Here is a 20,340-nt window from a genome sequence, read left to right on the forward strand (position 1 = left end):
TTTTTTAAAAAAAGGAATTAAAAAAAAAAGAGAGAGAGAGAGAGGGGAAGCAGAGCAGAAGGTCAGATATTCAGCTTTCCCCCGCCCTCACCACTGGAGGGCCAGTCACATACTGGTTTCCTGGAGTAAGTCTTTAGGAGAAGTGAATGGAAGTGAGAGCGCTCAAACTTTTCCAGCTAATCTTCTCTCCTGGATATCGCCCTTTCCCCCACTTCCCTCACCGTTCTAGGATCCTTCCATGTGACCTCTAAATCCTTACAGCAATCCGTGAAGAAGCTTCCACTTTACAGATGCATCCTCCAAGGCACAGGAGCCCCTGTCCCTAGCAAGTGATTCACCCTTTGCTTGACCACCAAGCCTAAGCTGTTGGCAACCCCGCCCGGTCCACATGCGCCTCTTACTTACCTTGAGCACCGCTCAGAGTTTCCGTGACACCCACCTGTTTTATTCTCACAAGAGCTCTGACGCATTGGTGTTATTCTCTTAGGAAACTGAGCCCCAGCGCAGTTCAAAGGCTCACTCGAGGGTCCACAGCTGGAAAGGGGTGTAGCGGAGAGTCAGTTGCAGGTGTGCCTTATGCCAAAGACCACCACTCTTTCCACAAGTCATGGCTTCCTGTTTAAGGTCGATACCTGCCCTGAATTCATCCAAGGTGCATCCAGGGCCGAAAGAAGCACCTGTGAGCAAGGAGGCTTTTCTCCTCCATTGGGGGAGGACAGCCATTCTCGGCAAGGAGACCCTTGAAGTGAGGAGTGACACTTCATGCAGGTGTGTTCACATTTCCAAGAAGGAGGGATTCCAAAGTGACATAAACATCCTTTCTCCACTTAAAGGTGCCAAATACCCTTTCCACTGTGACCTTAAGTTCTGATAGACGTACCAAGTCTCATAATTCACACACACATGCACGCGCACACACAGAACCAGAAACCAAGTGTGAAATGAGAAGTTAAAACCAGCTGTAAAAGGCTGATATAACTCCAGTACACATGAGGTACCAAATGACCAGACACTGGCTTAGGATCTAGAAGGAATGAAGATTCACCAAGTTCATGATCCAAGCTTCTGTTAACATTTCTGATTTCAACACCTGCCATGTGCTTCTTTTTAACATAGTGTGAGGTCTGAAAACCATTCATGACCCTAGGTACATGAACGTAATTTTGAAGTTTCATTAAGCTGAAGTTCATACAGGAACTTGGGCTCTATAACTGCTTATAACTATTAAACGTTTTTTGGATGACTGATTTTACCAAGGAAAAAAGAGAAAAATAATAAATATCTCACATTTGTAAAATGTACTCGCAGTATCAAAACCACGTTTGCAATGATCATCTTACTCTGTTCTTCTCAGAGAAGAAAGCAGAATAGGGCACCGATCATCCACACAGATGTTTACAAAGCACCCACTGGGCACCATCTGCCCTGGAGGGATGCCCTGTGGAAACTCCTAGCTGCCTTATCCAAACAGCAGACCGCTCAGAGCATTGCAGGTGAGAACTGAAACTCCGAGAAGCCAAGTGACTCTTATAAAAAACTGTCAGCAAGCCGGTGACAGGCTCGAACCCAGATCTCCTGACTTGTAGCCTAAAGCTCGTTCACTTCCACATCTCTGAAGACACTTCCCAAATGAACGGGGAACGTGCAGGGCAGCTACCGGGACGTGGATTAGGACAATGTACATTCAAAAAGCAAATCATGTTCCCAGGAACTGAGCAAATTAGGTCCCTTTCTGTTTCTCAGTCACCTTCATCACCTACTAGAAACACACTCTTCGGGGGTTGCAAACAGTGCCACTAGCATCCCTCGTCTTCCTTCCCACCGAGAGCTTTAAAAAAAAGAAGAGAAAACAAACAAACAAAAAACCCTCTTAAAAAGATGAAGGTGACATATGTTCAAACATCCCCAAATTCAGCCTTCTGATTTGTCCCATGTGTTTGGGCTGGCAACAGATCCTCAGCAGCCCAAACGTTCGTCGTGCCTTTCCGAGAATGTGGGGTGAGTTTATTAGGTTAAAATTGGCTTTGTTTGGGTTTGCGCCGCCCTTGTTCCCCGGGGGCTCCACATGGGGCGCCAACATGGCCTGGACGAGGGACATGTCAAGTGCCCCCCATCACGCATTGTCACTGCGCAGTGAACTGGAGTCTCAGAGGGGAAGGGAAAAAAGGTAATTCCTCATTTTCATCCTGACCAAGGTTCCCCTTTTCTTTGGCGGCTCAGAGCCGCGGTAATCCGCGTTCAAGGCGCCAGCCCCGGGTTCCTCTGAGTTCTCTCCCGCTCGGGTCATTGTCTTCCTATCTGGCCCGCTTCTTCCAATAGTGAGCCTTGAAAGCTCTTTCTCCGACAAAAAAGCACCAGCTCTATAATAGCCAACTTGGGCCCTTTCTTCTCCCTCTCTCTCACTCTTTTTTTTTTTTTAAGCTTTCCGACGGAGCCGGGCTATTTAATCTTCTTGAGGCGTTCAAGATGTCACTTACCTCTGATGGTGGAGACAATGGAGAAATCTTTGCAGCCTGAATGCCGGGCCTTGCTGAATGCCTCTGAGGCTTTGAAGAGGGTTCTTGGAAGTCTCTGTTTCAGCCGCTGTCCCGGTGGCCCGAGCTCAGGTCTTTCTGGGAGACTGCATGCATGCCTCCAGGCCAGTCGCACTAGAGGTGGCTTAGCATAAAGCAAAGCGGAAGGCTTTCTCATCAGAAAGACCCTGGTTCAAATCCCAGCTCAGACTTGAGCACGGCACTCTTCTAATCCTCGGGGCCTCAGTTTTCCCATCTGCGAAATTAAAGTGACAAGGGTTCCCACGTGAGTTTGTTAGGACAAGAAATGCATTTCCATGAGAAGTACGGCTTCTGCTTCCCATTCTGCACATATACATGCGCGCAACTAAATTGACCGACTGACTTTGTAAGTTGCTGGCAACTGAGCTAGCGGGTGGAATTCTGACATTTCCTCTTGGATAGAAAGAAATAAGAAGAGTTTCATTCACGAATGGACTGGGGCAGAGGAGCCAAAAGCTCACAACCTCCGTCACCTTTGACCTCTCCCCCTGCACCCAAGCCCGGTTGACCTAGCTTTCCGCAGGCCACTCCTGTCCCACTGCAGCGCCCCAGGCACGCCCGTGTCCTCGGAGGACCCTTCCCAGTCAGGTGGCATTCCCTTGCTCCAGAACATTCCATCACTCCCCCTGCCTACGGGGTAAAAGGCAAACGTTCTCTTTGCTTTCAAGACGCTTGATGAACAGCCTGCTTTTCCAGCCTCCACTCCTACCTTTCCCTTCAGAGAAGCCCGCACTCCAGCTACCGGCCGGACGCCGCCCCTCTTCCCAGCCTCCGCCGGGGTTGTTTATGCAAATTGGAATGTGGCCCTTCTCCTTCATATCAAGCCTCTCAAATCCCATCACCCTTGGAGGCTCAGCTCAAACGCCTCATCGTCCTGGGGCCATGTCCGTCTCCCACAGCACTGGGCTCACCTGAGCTCAACAAACACCGTGGAACGCCCGCTCTGGGCTAAGAAACTGGAGACTCAAAAGAGAGGAAGCTACAGCCCTGCCCTTGAAAAGTTTAAAACCGCCTGTTAGATACCAAGCTAACCTCTACTGAGGTCAGTGAGTGGAGATTCTCCGCGGACTCAGATGGCGGAGGGATATTTGGTCAGAGACAGATAGCACACGGGGCTGACCTGACGTGCAGGGCCGCGCGCGTGCGTGTGCTGCCCCGGGGGCCGTGCGGGCCACTCCCGCCGTGGGTATGAAATATACATTCTGCACCTTCTCCGAGGCCCTGCGTGCGGCGAGGGCGCACAGAGCCCGCCCCGAGCCGTGTACAACTTTTCATTTCCCATATCAATCATGAGAACAAGTTGAAGTTCAGATAATGGCAGCTTGGTTTCCCCTAATTGTTCGGGATTTAGACTGACTGTTTGCACTGCAGACTGCGGCCACTGGGTTCCCGGCGGGGGGCTGTGGCCCGCGCTTTCTCTAACAAACCCGTGTTCATGCGTCCATTCAGATCCATCACCCTGAGATAAACTGTGAATATTGCCCTTTGTCGCCGCTGCATTCTTCCCGGCATTGTGAGGGCACTATTTACGGATTTAAAGGTTCATTTGCACAATTCTTTTGTCAGCAGCCCAGGCGCGGAATGGCCAAGTGAGGGCTGCCTCTTCTTTCTGGGTTACTGCCCCGGAGCTCTCCCCGAGCAGAATGGACATGCCTGCCCCCGGGCTTAGCATGAAGAATGTCAATGCGAAAATTACATTTTTTAAATGACCTGTCTGCTTCCGTGGCCAGGAAGGTCAGCGGTTCACAGAGGGCGGGATTATGTGTCGCCACCCACCCCTTGGGCGGAGTTCAGGCTTGCAGCTTTGAAAAATCAGCCCATGGCAAGACGTGGCACAATTCGCTGCGCTGAGCACTTTGTGTATGCACCCTCCCACTCAAGCCTCCCACTTCCAGGTGAGGAGGGTTAGGAGGCTCTGTGAGTTTCCAGGAAGTATTTGAGGCCACAAGGCAAGGAGACCGTAAAGCTGGACTTCTAACCCAGCGCTCTCGGACTCCTGGTCCCGGGCTCCTTTGGGTCTTCTCTGCAGTTCCCTGAAGTTTTGATCAGAAGACCCTGGGCTGGGCTTCTGAATGAGGTGGTAAGAATTTGTGTTTGAACCGACGCAGCCCGGAGGCACAAGTGACCAGAGATGTCAGAGAACACGACCGCCCTTCTCTGTCTGGGATTCCCACAACTTCTGAGACCTCCCGCAGGTACCACCCACCTCCTCCAGGATCTCACCCTGATTTCCTCTGCCCTGGGCAGCCCTGTGCCAGCTTCCTATCCCATTCTCAATCACAAGCTTCTCTGCTTCCTGCTAGATTGCAGGCTCCCTGAGGGCACGACTGATCTTTCGTATTTGTATTTCAGTGCCCAGACTGGACCCTAGCCAATAGCATATCCATACTAAACATTTTTTTTTTATCTTTTATTTTTTTGCGGTACGCGGGCCTCTCACTGTTGTGGCCTCTCCCGTTGCGGAGCACAGGCTCCGGACGCGCAGGCTCAGCAGCCATGGCTCACGGGCCCAGCCGCTCCGCTGCATGTGGGATTTTCCCGGACCGGGGCACGAACCCATGTCCCCTGCATTGGCAGGCGGATTCTCAACCACTGCGCCACCAGAGAAGCCCCATACTAAACATTCTTGAAAGAATGAAGGGTTGAATGACTTCTGTGCAACATGAGGGATGCATATTTTGGAAATTTCTCTGAGAAAAATAATTCCTTGACACACACCCATGTAGTCCTGAAGCTCCACTTGGAAGAGATCACAAGGGGACAAAGGTGACACTATCACGGCCCCACTTGCTGCGGAGGGGAAGAAAAACTAAAAGAAAAATGAAAGTTCTCGTCCAGTCTCAGATTCAGAGCCCCACAAAGTGCCAATCTGTTCTAGAGGAAAAATCTGCTTTTATCTTTTTTTTTTTGAGAAGTTAGCCCAAACTTTGTGTCAGTCAGAATGTCACCTGTGCCCTCAGGAGTCCATGGTTTTATCACAACCGATGGAAAAAAAGGAAGGGAAAAAAGGAAAAGTTAAAGAAGTAGAGTGAAGGAATTCGGGCCTTTGGAAGTCATGAGGATGATGAGGAAGACTGAAAAAGAAAGACAAGAGCACTGTATTTTTAGCATTATTATAAAGAATAGCTACGTCGTCCAATGGTCCCAGTGCATCTCAGAATGAATATCCCAGATTTGTGTAATCTGGTAATGAATGTGATCCTTCCCAAGTATAAGGAATGTGTTTAGAATATCACTGTTACTGCTGGACAGAGGTTAAATATACATATTATATATATTAAATATTATATATATTATACATTATATATATACTATAAGATATATATCTTTTCTTGAAGGCCAGTTTCACTTCACTTAGCAAATAAATGCTGGGTCCACACTATGACCAAAAACATAGTTTTGCTGAGTATGATTCACACAGCAATAGCATGATTGGCATTTGCAGAAAAAGTTTAAAATCCACCATGTCCTTTGCTCCTGTAATCCAAGAACCCAATCTGAAAGAGAGACATGTTTTTATGCATAAGGATGTTCATCACAGTGTTACTTGTAAGTAAAAAGTGGATAAATGCTAAATTAATTGAAAATAGAAATTGCATTGGTCCATTAATATGGAAATGGCTCCATAAATATAGAATTACATATGCTTTGTAAACCCAGTCATAAATATTCCTAGAAAAAAGACTGGAAGAAAATTAGAAAAATTCTTGGCTTCGGCTTAATGATTTGGATGACTCGGAGGCACGATGGAGGCAAAAGCCACGCTGGAGCAACTAGACAAGCAAATGAAAGGGAGGATCCTATCAAACATGAAAAACTGTGCATCAAGGTCTGCAATTCGGCCACACTTAATGGGAGATGGTGCAGCCATTCTGGGCACAAAGTCCACGGAGCCCACACCAGTGAGCTCGGCTCCCACAGAAGGCTGTGTTACATTCTTCATGACTCTCCAAATCTAGCAATAGTGCACAGAAATGACTCGTCTTTGAGCACACTGGATAAGAGATCTGCAGGTAATGGATCCTTCCTTCTTTGTCTCCCTTTTCTCTTGTTCATTCATTTCATATGAATTACCTGGCTTACCTAAAAGCATCAAGGCAGCCAGTGGTGATATTTCTCCCTGCATGTTGATACCTAGGCATATTAGTTTCTTAGGGCTGCCATAACAAATCCACCAACGGGGTGGCTGAAAACAACAGAAACCTATCGTCTCACAGCTCTGGAGGAGAGAGTTGGTAGGGCCACACTTCCTCCAAAGCCTCCGGGGGAGGATCCGTCCTTTGCACTCCCAGCCCCAGGCATAGCCCCACGGATTCCTTGGCTTGGGGCAGCGTCACTCCCATCTCTGCCTGTGTCTTCCCATGGCCATCTCCCTTGTGAGTCTCCAGGTCCGAATGTCCCTTTCCTCAGAAGGATACCAGTCATATTGGATTACAGAGCCAGCCTACTCCAGTATGACGTCATGTTAACGTAATCATATCTGCAATGACCTTACTTTCAAATAAGGTTGTATTCCGAGGTACTAGGGACTAGGGCTTCAACATGTCTTGGCGAGTGTGAGGTACAAAATTTAATCCATAACGCTAAGTATAAATTCTTACAAAAATTTATTCTTATGGTGTGTTTGCGTGAATTATGAGTCCTCGATGGTCCTCCCACAGACAACACAGTAACATTTCCCCTCTACACATACTCTCTATTAATGAGTTCTAACCAGTACATGCTAGTGAGGGGTTCTAGAGGCAACAGATGCCTGGCTACCGTGTACATTAGATATGATGCTGGGGGCTTCCCTGGTGGTCCAGTGGTTAAGACTCCCCGCTTCTGCTGCAGGAGGCAAGGGTTTCATTTCTGGTCGGGAAGCTAAGATCCTGCGTGCCATGTGGCAAAGCCAAAAACAAAAAACAAAAAGAAAAGAAGTGATGCTGTAGGGTGCAGTGGAAGAGCCACAAGCTCTGGAGTGTCACTTACCTCGATGTTCATTCCTACGGGTCTGTTAATAATTGCAGATCCTTATACATGTTAGTAAGTTTTTCTGAGACTCCGTTTACTCCTCTGTGCCCAGTGAGCTAATATTACCTAATATTTTTGGCGAATAAAAGATTTTTTATTTTATTTATTTATTTTTACATAGCAGATTCTTATTAGTTATCTATTTTTTACATATTAGTGTATATATGTCAACCCCAATCTCCCAATTCATCCCACCCTCCCCCCCGAGAATAAAAGATTAAAAAGGTGAGAGAGACCTCACAGACAGTAGATGCTCCACAAATGTGCCTCGTCTTTGCTCTTAACCTTTGTCCAAGTTTCACCAAGTCACAAACAATTATTGAGCACCTACGCTACACTAGCCTCTGTTTTAGGCACGGGTGATACCAAAGCGAATAAAACAAACCTGCTTTCTCAGCACTTACATTCCAGAGGGAGAAAAAAGACAACGAAGAAGGTATTTTTCAAGGGCGGATAAGTGCTCTATAGAAAGAAAGGACAGGGTAACCTGATAAGAGTGGCTGGAACAAGATGAGATGCGGGGTCACACCCAACAGCGTGGTCAGGGGAGTTCACTCTGAGGAGGTCACGGAGGTCTGCGTGATCAGGAGGACCCAGCCCTGCAGGGATCTAGGGACAGTTCATGGAAGGCCGGTGAAAGCCTGGGGATGAGATGGGCGCACTCCAGGAGCTGCGGTGCAGGGGGCAGTAAGCTAGGAGTCAAGAGGTGGAAGGGGAGGATGCCAGGTGGACAGAGGCTAGATCATGGGGGATTTCACAGGCCCCAGCAAGAGGTTGGGTTTTCTTTTAAACATGATGGGAAGCCACTGCCAGGTGTACAAGAGGGTGACGTGGAAGATAGCTCTGGCTGACGTGTGGAGAATGGATGGGCTGAGGAAGGGGGGAGCAAGTGGAGTCCTGGGAAGGCTCCCGGGCAAGAAATGATGGAGATTTGGACCAGTTGGATGTGGTGAGAGGTGGGTAGATATGAAGATAATGTGGAGGTGGATTTGAGGAGACGTGAAGAAATGATGGAGATTTGGACCAGTTGGATGTGGTGAGAGGTGGGTAGATATGAAGATAATGTGGAGGTGGATTTGAGGAGATGTGAAGAAATGATGGAGATTTGGACCAGTTGGATGTGGTGAGAGGTGGGTAGATATGAAGATAATGTGGAGGTGGATTTGAGGAGATGTGAAGAAATGATGGAGATTTGGACCAGTTGGATGTGGTGAGAGGTGGGTAGATATGAAGATAACGTGGAGGTGGATTTGAGGAGATGTGAAGAATTCAAGTTAAATGCCCAGACATCATCTTTCACATGTCCAGGAACAACACTCTTTGGTCAGTTAATAACACTTATTCAGGTGTATTGAGAACTTGACGGGCACCAATAACTATGATCATGTTAAGAAAACAGCTTAAGTAAGTAAGTAAATAAATAAATAACAGCTAAAATATACTCGGTACTTTACAGAGTAGGAGTCATTTTCACCTGCTTTATTTCAGATAAATAAAAACTACACAGCAGTGGACTTCTGGATGTTTTTCTATCTTGATAAAACATACCCCCTCCCACATTCCTTACACAGCTTGTGGATCCTGCTGCTGATATGCAGTCCCCTCTTTATTGAAAAAATTTTTTTAAAAATAAATTTATTTATTTTTGGCTGTGTTGGGTCTTCGTTTCTGTGCGAGGGCTTTCTCTAGTTGCGGCGAGCGGGGGCCACTCTTCATCGCGGTGTGCGGGCCTCTCACTGTCGCGGCCTCTCCCGTTGCGGAGCACAGGCTCCAGACGCGCAGGCTCAGTAGTTGTGGCTCACGGGCCCAGTTGCTCCGCGGCATGTGGGATCCTCCCAGACCAGGGCACGAACCTGTGTCCCCTGCACTGGCAGGCAGATGCTCAACCACTGCGCCACCAGGGAAGCCCAGTCCCCTCTTTTTATCTTCCCTATTTCCATAACATGTCATCGATGGGTTTGTTTTTCAATACTAACTAGCAACAAGTTTTCTCTGTGAAGAAAAAGATGTCTTTAAACATTGAGAGATCAATCTTTTAACTGTTTAACTGGTGTTGAGTATCAGGTTCATCAGTAGATCAGATGGGCCAGAGGGCGTCCAAAGAACGCATAAATGTCCCGTGAAAGTCAAATGTGGTCCGTTGATCATGGTAGAGAAGTTATAAGCCAGCGTTTTACATTTTCACCAAAGAAGGGGTACAGTTTTAGACCGAAGGAGTTGACAGGCCTTTTGCAATGAGCTATGGTCTAGAAACCAGAGCACCCTTGAGACCCAGTTCTGCTACTTGACTGTGTGTTTTCAGGCAAGTCACTTCACCTCTCTGATCCTCAGTTTGCCCATTCAGTAATAATGGTATTTGTCTGTGCACCACACAGCCTTATTGTAAAGATCAAGTGAGCTTTCAAGTTTGGAAGTACTTTGAAAACAGTGACATGCTAAGTTCAAGGACGGGGTTGTTTACTCTCGTGTCTTTTGGAGTCACCATCTGACGGTTCTCACTCTGGACCATGACTTCAGTCTGATGAGCAGCACCCGTGACTTCCTGCCAGCATCCGCTCTGGAAACGATGCCCACTGGACTGGATGATGGACTCTCCCACGTCTAAGAGGCGGCCTACAGGAGCACCAAGCTCCCCTCTCCACAGCCCACTTTCAAGCTTTTGTGATCAAGAAGTTTGGAGACAAGGGGAGTGCGAAAAGTTAGCACCTTAATTGTTGAAAACCCCCAAAGATTCCAAACTTGTAAATCATGAAAGGCCACTGTTTAGCAGGCTGGAATGCTTTTGAAAAAGGCCAGCGATCAGAGATTGGCCTCGTTAATAACCACAGTAAAACCAGCTCTTGAAGCTCAAAGACGCAGCTAATTAGGGCAGAAAAATTCAACCTCAAATTAAGAGTGTGTGCTTGTGTGTGTGTGTGTGTGTGTGTGTGTGTGTGTGTGTGTGTGTGTGTTTCTGAAGTGTAAAAGCTTTTCTTCCAGAGAAGTATGTCTAAGTATATTTTGGACGTGTTCCAAGATCCACTGTAAGACAAAGCCAGGACTGCAAAAATGTCAGGGTGGGGTTAATGAACTCCCCAGAGCATCTGTGTGCCCATCTGTCCAGTAAAAGGGGATAATCAACTTCCTCACCTAGAAGATTTCCTGATCCTAAACTTTCAAATGAGAGGCTCAAAAGATTGAGATTCTCTGAGGCTGTGTTAGAATGCTTTTCTGGGTGTTTTCAAAGTAACAGTGTATGTGCGTGGCCCAGCACAGTTGGTACCTGAGAATTTATTGAATCTGTCTACATGTTCTAGATCATGGGGATTTAGATATAAATATCAGCTGGTGTCTGCCCCCAGGGAGCTTGTATCTGCTGCAGACCAGAGCCTGGGCCAGGGAAGTCTTCCACGTACATCTACGCTTTTCATTTTTGGAGAAGAGATGTTTCCCTAAGTAAAGGTCAGCTGCAACTGGCTCAAAATTTGCCAGTGATGAAGATTATGTGAAAGCTTACAGCCCACTGTCTGTTTGTCAGCTGTCTTAGCAATTGAAACTTACAGTACAGCCCAAAAGACTGAAAGCACGGCCTTATCAATAATCGTGGAAGATTATATCGGCCAGTGAAGTGTCCCCACAGAAAAGGAATGGAGTATTAAGATACCGGGGCAGCTGCGTGCCCCAATGCCCACTTTCCCACTGCCAATACTGCCTACATTTGGCAAAAGGTCAATGATAAAACAATAAATAAATTCAGAGGCACTGTGGGTCCAACCCAGTGTGGGCCAAGCCCACAGAGAAGCCTTTGAGATCACAGGTCACGTTAGCGGAAGGAGCTGTGACCCGTGCCCCAGAGGGGAGCTGATCGCTGAGGATACATTCAGGAGGGAAGGGGCACTTCCAGCAGGAGATGTCCGGAAAGCTTCCTGGGTGCCGGGATCATCGTTGGCCTGTGCTTTAAAGGGCAGCTGGGGTTCTGCAGTATGGACACAGAGCAGAATGGCTCTTAGGATTCAAAGTGTGTTCTGTGGAGCAGCGACTGGGCATTCCCCAGAAACCTGTTAGAAATGCAGAATCTCATGAGAGAAATATATGTGTGTGTGTATGTATGAATATATATATACACACACACAGTGGAATACGATTCAGCCATAAAAAAAGAATTAAATAATGCCATTTGCAGCAACATGGACAGACCTAGAGATTATCATACCAAGGGAAGTAAGTCAGAGAAAGACAAATAGCATATGATATTGCTTCTATGTGGAATCTACGAGAATGATCCAAATGAACTTACAAAGCAGAAATAGACTCACAGACACAGAAAACAAACTTACGGTTACCAAAGAGGAAAGGGGGGGAGGGATGAATTAAGAGTTTGGGATTAACAGATACGAACTACTATATATAAAATAGATAAACAGGGCTTCCCTGGTGGCGCAGTGGTTGAGAATCCGCCTGCCGATGCAGGAGACACGGGTTCGTGCCCTGGTCCGGGAAGATCCCACATGCCGCGGAGCAACTAAGCCCGTGAGCCATGGCCGCTAGGCCTGCGCATCCGGAGCCTGTGCTCCGCAACGGGAGAGGCCACAACAGTGAGAGGCCCGCATACAGAAAAAAAAAAAAAAAAAAGATAAACAGTAAGGACCTACTGTATAGCAGGGGGAAAGATATTCAATAGCTTGTGATTATGCATAATGGAAAAAATCTGAAAAAGGACATATATATATGTATAACTGAATCACTTTGCCATACAGCTGAAATGCTGTAAGTCAACTATACTTCAATTAAAAATTTAAAAATTTTTTAAAAAAGAAAGAGATGCAGAACCTTAGGAACCACCCCAGAGCTACAGAATCAGAATTTGCAAGTAAGTAAGATCCCTAGGTGGTTTGCACGTGGAAGCACTACTCCAGACTAGACCACGTGGAGTTTTATGGTGCAGAACATAATCTAGGGACAGCCACGGGGTGGGAAGCTGGGGGGAAACAAAATCAGAAAACCCTCACTCCTCTAGTCATAGCTCTGAGACTCTAGGAAGAGTGGTTTCTCTCTCTGAATCTTGGTGTCTTCATCTATAAAACTGGTCCATACGTTCCATCCTGCCTACTTCACAAGTCTGATTTTTGAGATGCAGCGAGATAACACATGTGAAAGCACGTCAGTTCTGAGTGCCTAGTTTTGCTGACTTAATGGCCGACACATTTCTCTCTCGATGTGCCCTTGTTGAAAATGTAGGTTCTGTGCACCTACAGCTCTCAACATTGGTTCTGCCAGGCTCTGTCCAGGGCAGACAGCCAGCAAATCTCCCAGGGAATGGCCTCCCTCACAGGAACCAGTTCCAGAGGGGGTTGGGCACGGGCAGAACACATCCCAGGAAAGAATATGCTAAGGGCTGGGGTCTAGTCCGTCTTACAATATCTGGATGTCTAAGGGATGCAGGGACAAATAAAGCACCAGGCCTGCCTTCAAGGAGCCCACAGTCTAACGAGGACTGGGACCTTCAGTAGATGTTTTCAAGTACAGACCCAGCCGGCGGGGCCTCTTCTTATGGTAGATTGGGCTACCCCAAAGTGATGTACCTCAGCTTGGGAAAGAAGCAATGGACTTGGGGTCAAAGCCCAGGCTTGGCTCTTACTAAGTGGGATCCCGGGAAAATCCCATCACCTCTCTAAGACTTGACTTCAGCACATGGAAAATGGGGATGCTGGTAACACTGTCCCCAAGGGCTGTTGTGAAGAAAGATTGAGTTGGAAGTAAAAAGCCATTTTTTTCTGAAATTTGTTCATTCTCTGTCTCTCTCACTGAAACGTAAAATCTCTGAAATCCGGAACTTTGAATGTCTTGCTCGTCATGGTATTTTCAGCACCTAAAACAGTGACTGGCACAAAAGATGTGCTTAATAAGAGCCTCTTGAATGAAGGAAGAAATATTAATGTTTCTTATTCCCAGATATGGATCTCTCTAGAGCGAATTTTAATTTGTATGTTTGCAATTAGGTTCCAACCACGAGTGCTACCTCCTGGTCTTCACACCTCATGCTTTGAACCAGGTTTGGTCTGCATGACCAGTAGAACGTGGCAGACATGATGGGAAGTCACTTCCAATATTAGGTTGTAAGAGGCTGCGCTTTCCATTCTTGTTGCTGCATTGCTCCGCCACTCTCTTGCTCTGATCTCACTTGCTCTTGGGGAAGCCAGGTCATGAGTAGCCCTAAGCAAAGACCCACGTGGTAAGGACCGGGTTCTCCTGCCAACAGTCATGTAAGTGAGCTTGGAAGTGGATTCTCGGAGCCACCCAAGGCTTCGGAGACTCTGCAGCCCCAGCTCGACTGCAATTTCATGAGAGACCTTGAGCCAGAAACATCCAGCTAAGACACTCAGAAACTGTGGGAGATAATAAATGGTGGTTGTTCTAAACAGCTAAGTTTTGGGGTGATTTGTTACACAGTAATAGATAACTAATACGCCCCTACTGAGGTGACTCTAAACCCCAGCTGTGATCTCTGAGACCTTTGGCTAGAAGAAAATGACCCTGTAGGAGCAGGCTAAGATGCTGAGTATATATAAGATGCCTCTAAGAGGATTTCTATCATTCCTTCAAAAAAGTAGCATCCAGAGTATCCACATTTGACAGAGGAAGGTCCTACTGGACTGTGGGCTTTCCCTCTGCTGCAGAGATTTCACAGTGTGTTTGTGGGGGGACGGGGGTGGAGGGCAGTTATCTTCTTTCATTGATTCTTAGTGCTTTTTGTTACTCGGCACTCTGCTTTTAACACTCTACCAAGTACAGCTGAGACCTGACTAGAGCAGTGACACAAAACTTTACTAAAGGCTTTGGGAAAACAACAAAAAATATAGAACACCACTCCCTGAGATAATTTGGTTTACAAAGAAAGACATATTTTTCTTCACACTGGGAGGAGTGTTTCGCTCTTACCGTCCTATCTGCCTCCTTGTACCTTCCAGAACACAGAACCTTAGAGTACCAGGGTAGAGATCTCAATTCCTCAAAATTATGATCGAGAAAAATGCTCCCTGAGTCCCATCTCCTGCCTACGTAGGTACCTACTGCTAACTAAGCACCCACAGCTTTCCTTACTCATCAACAGTAAAAATGACCAGCCCATAAGGCAAGACTTGCATCCCACAGGCTGCAGCTTATAGATATCAGCCATCCTCGAATACCCCAATATCACCCTAACATGCTTTTGAGGGCTGCATCCTTGTGGTAACAGAAAATGGACCATGTTCCCCATAACCTCTGTATCAGCCAGCTCTACTCGGGAGAAGCAACTCCTCACCTCTGTCCAAGGCTTTTGCCTCCACCATTCATTTAGAAAGGCCAAAGATTAGCCAGTACCCCTGATCAGAGCTGATGGCCAAGCCGGTCCTGGAGTTACCTCTAGGACCTCTCCCTGGTGGGTCTGAAATGCTCATCTCTAGTCACAAGGCACACTAATGTCTCCCAAGAATAGCTGTGTTGTGTGCTCTGTCCCACGACTGTACAACCTCAGGACAGGGACCTCTGAGGTTGTCCAGTCCAGCTCCCACCACACTGCAAAATCTTCTTGGACACTGCAAGTGACAGGCGACCTACTACCTCCCAAGGCCACCAATCCCATTATGGGACACCTCCAACATTAGACAGCTCTGGTTCATACTGAGCTAAAATTATCCTCCCACCTAACACATGGTCCCAGTACCATCCAGTATTGGGCGTGACTCTGCCTTCTGGCCTCAGGTGACAAATCTCCCTCTGCTTCATGACAGCCCATCAAAGATGTAATGAGTGAGTTGCTGCCCCTATATGGTCTCTTCACCAACCACTCCTTATATGAACTGAAAGTCTCAGTGTTTTCATCAAACTATTCACTGTCATTGTACTCTATTCTGACAATATCCCTCATAATATGACAAGTCTAGACCCGAAGGTCATCCTCTAAGCAAGGTCTGGCCAGGGCAAAATAAAGCTGGACTCCAAAAGATGAATGGATAAAGAAGATGTGGTACATATATACAATGAAATACTACTCGGCCATAAAAAAGAAAGAAATAATGCCATTTGCGGCAACATGGATGGATTTAGAGGGCATTATTCTAAGTAAAATAAGCCAGACAGAGAAAGACAAATATTGTATGATGTCACTTATATGTGGAATCTAAAAAATACAACAAACTAGTGAATAAAACAAAAAAGAAGCAGATTCACAAATATAGGGAACAAACTAATGGTTACCAGTGGGGAGAGGGAAGAGGGGAGGGGCAATATCAGGGTATGGGATTAAAAAAGGGGTTATTAGGGGATTATATGAAATCATGTGTGTGAAATTTTGAAAATTATAAAGCACTGTAGAACTTAAAGAATCTTTCATTCAATTTAAAAAAGAAAAATAAATAAAGCTGGACTCTCATTTCCTTTAAATTTATCACTGTAATGTATTGTTACAACCCAGGTTACACCCACTTATTTGGAAATTACATCACCCTGTGGGTTTACAATAATCTCCTGATAAAAATAAAACAGAACTCCTCTGGCTTCTTTTCATATAAACTACTGTTAGTCTATGTACCACCACCAGACTTTAGAAAACTTACACTGGGGAAATGATTCAGGACCATATATTCATCTGTGTCAACTTCACTTAAATAAGCCCATAATCTCAGTCTCAAGAAACGTTTTAATGAAATATTTCAGACATATAAACAAGTATATATAATTATATAATGGCCACCCATTTCCTCACACTCCTTTTTTACGAAAGAAAATAATTTAAGTCTGATTGGAGCCCCCTGTGGACACTTCTCCCTTTCCATTTCCTTAAAGGAAGCCACCATTTTGAACATGCTGTTTATCATCCCAATGCATTTCTTTACATTTTTACTACATCATAGTTTGTGTTTTTAAACTTCATATGAAAATTTATATATCCCTCCGAAACTTTCTTTTTGTTTTCACTCTAAATTCTTCCTTTGATATTTAATTATGTTAATATATGTAGCTTTAATTTATTCATTGGACCAAAGTCTGGAGAGGTGATTTATTGGTTTTCAAGTTGATGGTCATTAGGGTTTGTTTCCAACTTCCTTTATTACAAAAATGCTACCATGAACATTATCATATATGTTTCTCTCCATATGTGTACAAGAGTATCTCTAGGTATTTGCCAGAGTAGAATTGTTAGATGATGGATCATGTGCATCTTGTGCACTACCAGATGCTGCCAACTTGTTCCCCCAAGGGATGGAGCAAGTTGGACCTCCACATACCCCCTGAAAGCATAGGAGAGGTCCCAAGACTCTACATCTTCACCAAAGGTCAGTGTGTATCAGCCTTGATTATTAGCCCATCAAATGGGAGTGGAAAAGTTTCTCATTATTCTTTTACTTTTCAATTACCTGTCATTTGTCTCTAATCTTTATCTCACTAACCGTTGACTCTGCCTCTACTATTCACGTGGTACATTAATTAGGATGCTCCTGGCTTTGAGTAACAAAACACTCAACTAAAAGCAGCTTACACATATCATAAGAAGGCTGTTGATAAAGTGCTTCCAGATTTGGTCAACTTAGTGGTGCTAGGACCAGGGTCTTTCATTGTTCTTCCCTCTCATCTTCAGCTTTGGTCTTTAGCCTGTCTTCTCATCGTGGTGGCAAGGTCACTGCCCCACGACATCACTCAACAGCATCCAAAGGCAGGCAGGTTGCTCCTCCTTCTGTGTCTCTTTTCTTCACTGAGCAATGCCTTTCCCAGAAGCCCCTTGACCAAATGCCCCCGATTTCCCTTTATACCATATTGGCAAGGATTACTTTACGTACCCATGACTGAAGCAATGACAAAAAAGGGGAATAGAATTTCCATGATCAGTTTAGACAGTCACCCTTGGGGTAGACCGGTCCCCCTCCTCTAACCACATCAGAGGGTGACCCCCCAAATGAATTCAGAGCTCTTCTAACAATAAAGAAGAATAGGGACAACGACTTTTGGGTGGCAGAAACAAATGTCAAACAAAGTTGAGAAATGAAGTCTAGGAAATTCCCTGGTGGTCCAGTGGTTAGGACTCTGAGGTTTCACTGCTGAGGGTACAGGTTCAATCCCTGGTCTGGGAACTAAGGTCCCACAAGCCATGCAGCACAGCCAGAAAAAGAGAGAGAGAGGTGAAGTCCTTTAAGGCTAAATTCTAGAAACATCCTTTATTCTGGTGATGAAGGTGCACTTATCCCAGCATGAGGACATCAGTAGTTTCTTTGAATTCCAACTCAAGAAATTTTTACTACTCTTACTTACTTTCTTTTTTTTTTTTAGCCACATGTGGCATGCGGTATCTTCATTCCCCAACCAGGGATTGAACCCCCGCCCCGTGCAGTGGAAGCACGGAGTCTTAACCACTGGACCACAAGAGAAGTCCTCTTACCTTTTAAATATGGAGTTCCATGAATTCTTCCAACCTCAAAAATTTTTCTCCTTTCTGAACCTACTCTTCATATTCAAAGTTTTTCTAACCTTTTCCTGCAACCTTCTCTTCACATCATACTCCAAATCACCACGGGAAACATAAAGCCTTCCAATTTACCACCCTGAGCTCCACTCTTGTGCCTCTAAAGACATCTCTTCTGCCTACACAGAACCTGTGTTTTCTTAGGATGTAAACTGACACAAATGCTTATCACTTTAGCCATCCAGCCAATTCTTCTCAAACTATGGTTATTTCCAATTTGCTTATGGTCTTTGTGGATGAGATTCTCTGATCCAGAGCCTCAGATTGGTACTGAGGTCATTTTTTGAGCCCTTAAAAATATTAAACTTGGTGTAGAAATAGACTTGCCATTGGTCCCTCTGTCTGCTGAGACCATATCCAAAGATCCTTTAAAACTGGTACAAGAGACCAAAAGTTTTCCTGGTGCTGATTCATTACTCATCAGCCACATCCGTGATTAAATATTTAAGTGCCAAGGTGTCTGTGATAAAATATTAATTTCCAGCCAGTCTGCTATGAAATATTTAAGGGCCAGAGAGTCTGAAGTGTGCAGCTTTCAGCTCAGAGCAAGAAGAGTCCCGTCCAAGGTCAGATGCTAGATGATGGAACAGATGCACAAAGATGAGTTGATGGGGAAATGTGTCAGGTCCAAGTGCACCCAGACACCCTGGCTACGCAGCACTGAGACTGTGCATGGTCACATCAGGCTGGTCTGTTTGTGAGTGACAATTCGCCCCCACGAGGAAGGCCAACCTGAACTTATTATGTGCACTTCAGAGATGGTAAAACTGAGGCTCAGAGAAGTGGAAGGAATCACCCCTGGTTTCAGGGACAGCAAGGAGCAAAGTTAACAAAGTTTTTCACCTTTGAGCAGGAATTATTTTCTCTCCAGCCCCAGAAGAACCACGGACAAAAATTCGTATACAGTCTTTGTATCGGTAAGAAATCATTTTCTCTGGTATATCAAGAGGAGGGAATTTAATATGGGAAATTGGTTACAAAGGAGTCAGAAGGGCTGGAAAGCCAAATAAGAGACAGAGGGGAAATTTAAAAAGAGAAAGTTAGTGGAACTAAAAAGAACAGGGGGAGATTGGTTCAAGATGGCAGAGTAGAAGAATGTACACTCACTCCCTCTTGCAAGAGCACCAGATCCACAACTAACTGCTGAATAATCATTGACAGGAAGACACTAGAACTGACCAAAAAAGATACCCCACATCCAAAGACAAAGGAGAAGCCACAGTGAGATGGTAGGAGGGGTGCAATCACAATAAAATCAAATCCCGTAACGGCTGGGTGGCTGACTCACAAACTGGAGAACAATTATACCACAGAAGTCCACCCATTGGAGTGAAGGTTCTGAGCCCCACATCAGGCTTCCCAACCTGGGGATCCGCCAATGGGAGGAGGAATTCTTAGAGAATCAGACTTTAAAGACTAGCGGGATTTGATTGCAGGACTTCAACATGTCTGGGGGAAACAGAGAATCCACTCTTGGAGGGCACACACAAAGTAATGTGCACATCAGGACCCAGGGGGAAGAAGCAGTGACCCCATAGGAGACTGAACCAGACCTACCTGCTAGTGTTGGAGGGTCTCCTGCAGAAGCGGGGGGTGGCAGTGGCTCACTGTGGGGACAAGGACACTGGCAGCAGAAGTTCTGCCAAGTACTCCCTGGCATGATCCCTCCCAGAGTCCACCATTAGCCCCACCAAAGAGCCTGTGGCCTCCAGTGCTGGTTCGCCTCAGGCCAAACAACCAACAGAGAGGGAACTCATCCCCACCCATCAGCAGACAAGCAGATTAAAGTTTTACTGAGCTCTGCCCACCAGAGAAACACCCAGTTCTACCCACCACCAGTCCCTCCCATCAGGAAGTTTGCAGAAGCCTCTTAGATAGCCTCATCTACCAGAGGGCAGACAGCAGAGGCAAGAAGAACTACAATTCTGCAGCCTGTGAGACGAAAACCACATTCACAGAAATATAGCCAAAATGAAAAAGCAGAGGACTAGGTAGCAGATGAAGGAACAAGATAAAACACACACAAAAAAACTAGATGAAGTGGAGATGGGCAACCTTCCAGAAAAAGAATTCAGAATAATGATAGTGAAGATGATCCAGGACCTCGGAAGAAGAATGGAGGTAAAAATCAAGAAGATGCAATAAATATTTAACACAGACCTAGAAGAATTAAAGAACAAACAGAGATGAACAATACAATAACTGAAATGAAAAATACATTAGAAGGAATCAATAGCAGAATAAGTGAGGCAGAAGAACAGATAAGTGACCTGGAAGACAGAATGGTGGAAATCA

The sequence above is a fragment of the Kogia breviceps genome, chromosome 11, assembly GCF_026419965.1.
Source record: "Kogia breviceps isolate mKogBre1 chromosome 11, mKogBre1 haplotype 1, whole genome shotgun sequence".
NCBI lineage: Eukaryota > Metazoa > Chordata > Mammalia > Artiodactyla > Physeteridae > Kogia > Kogia breviceps.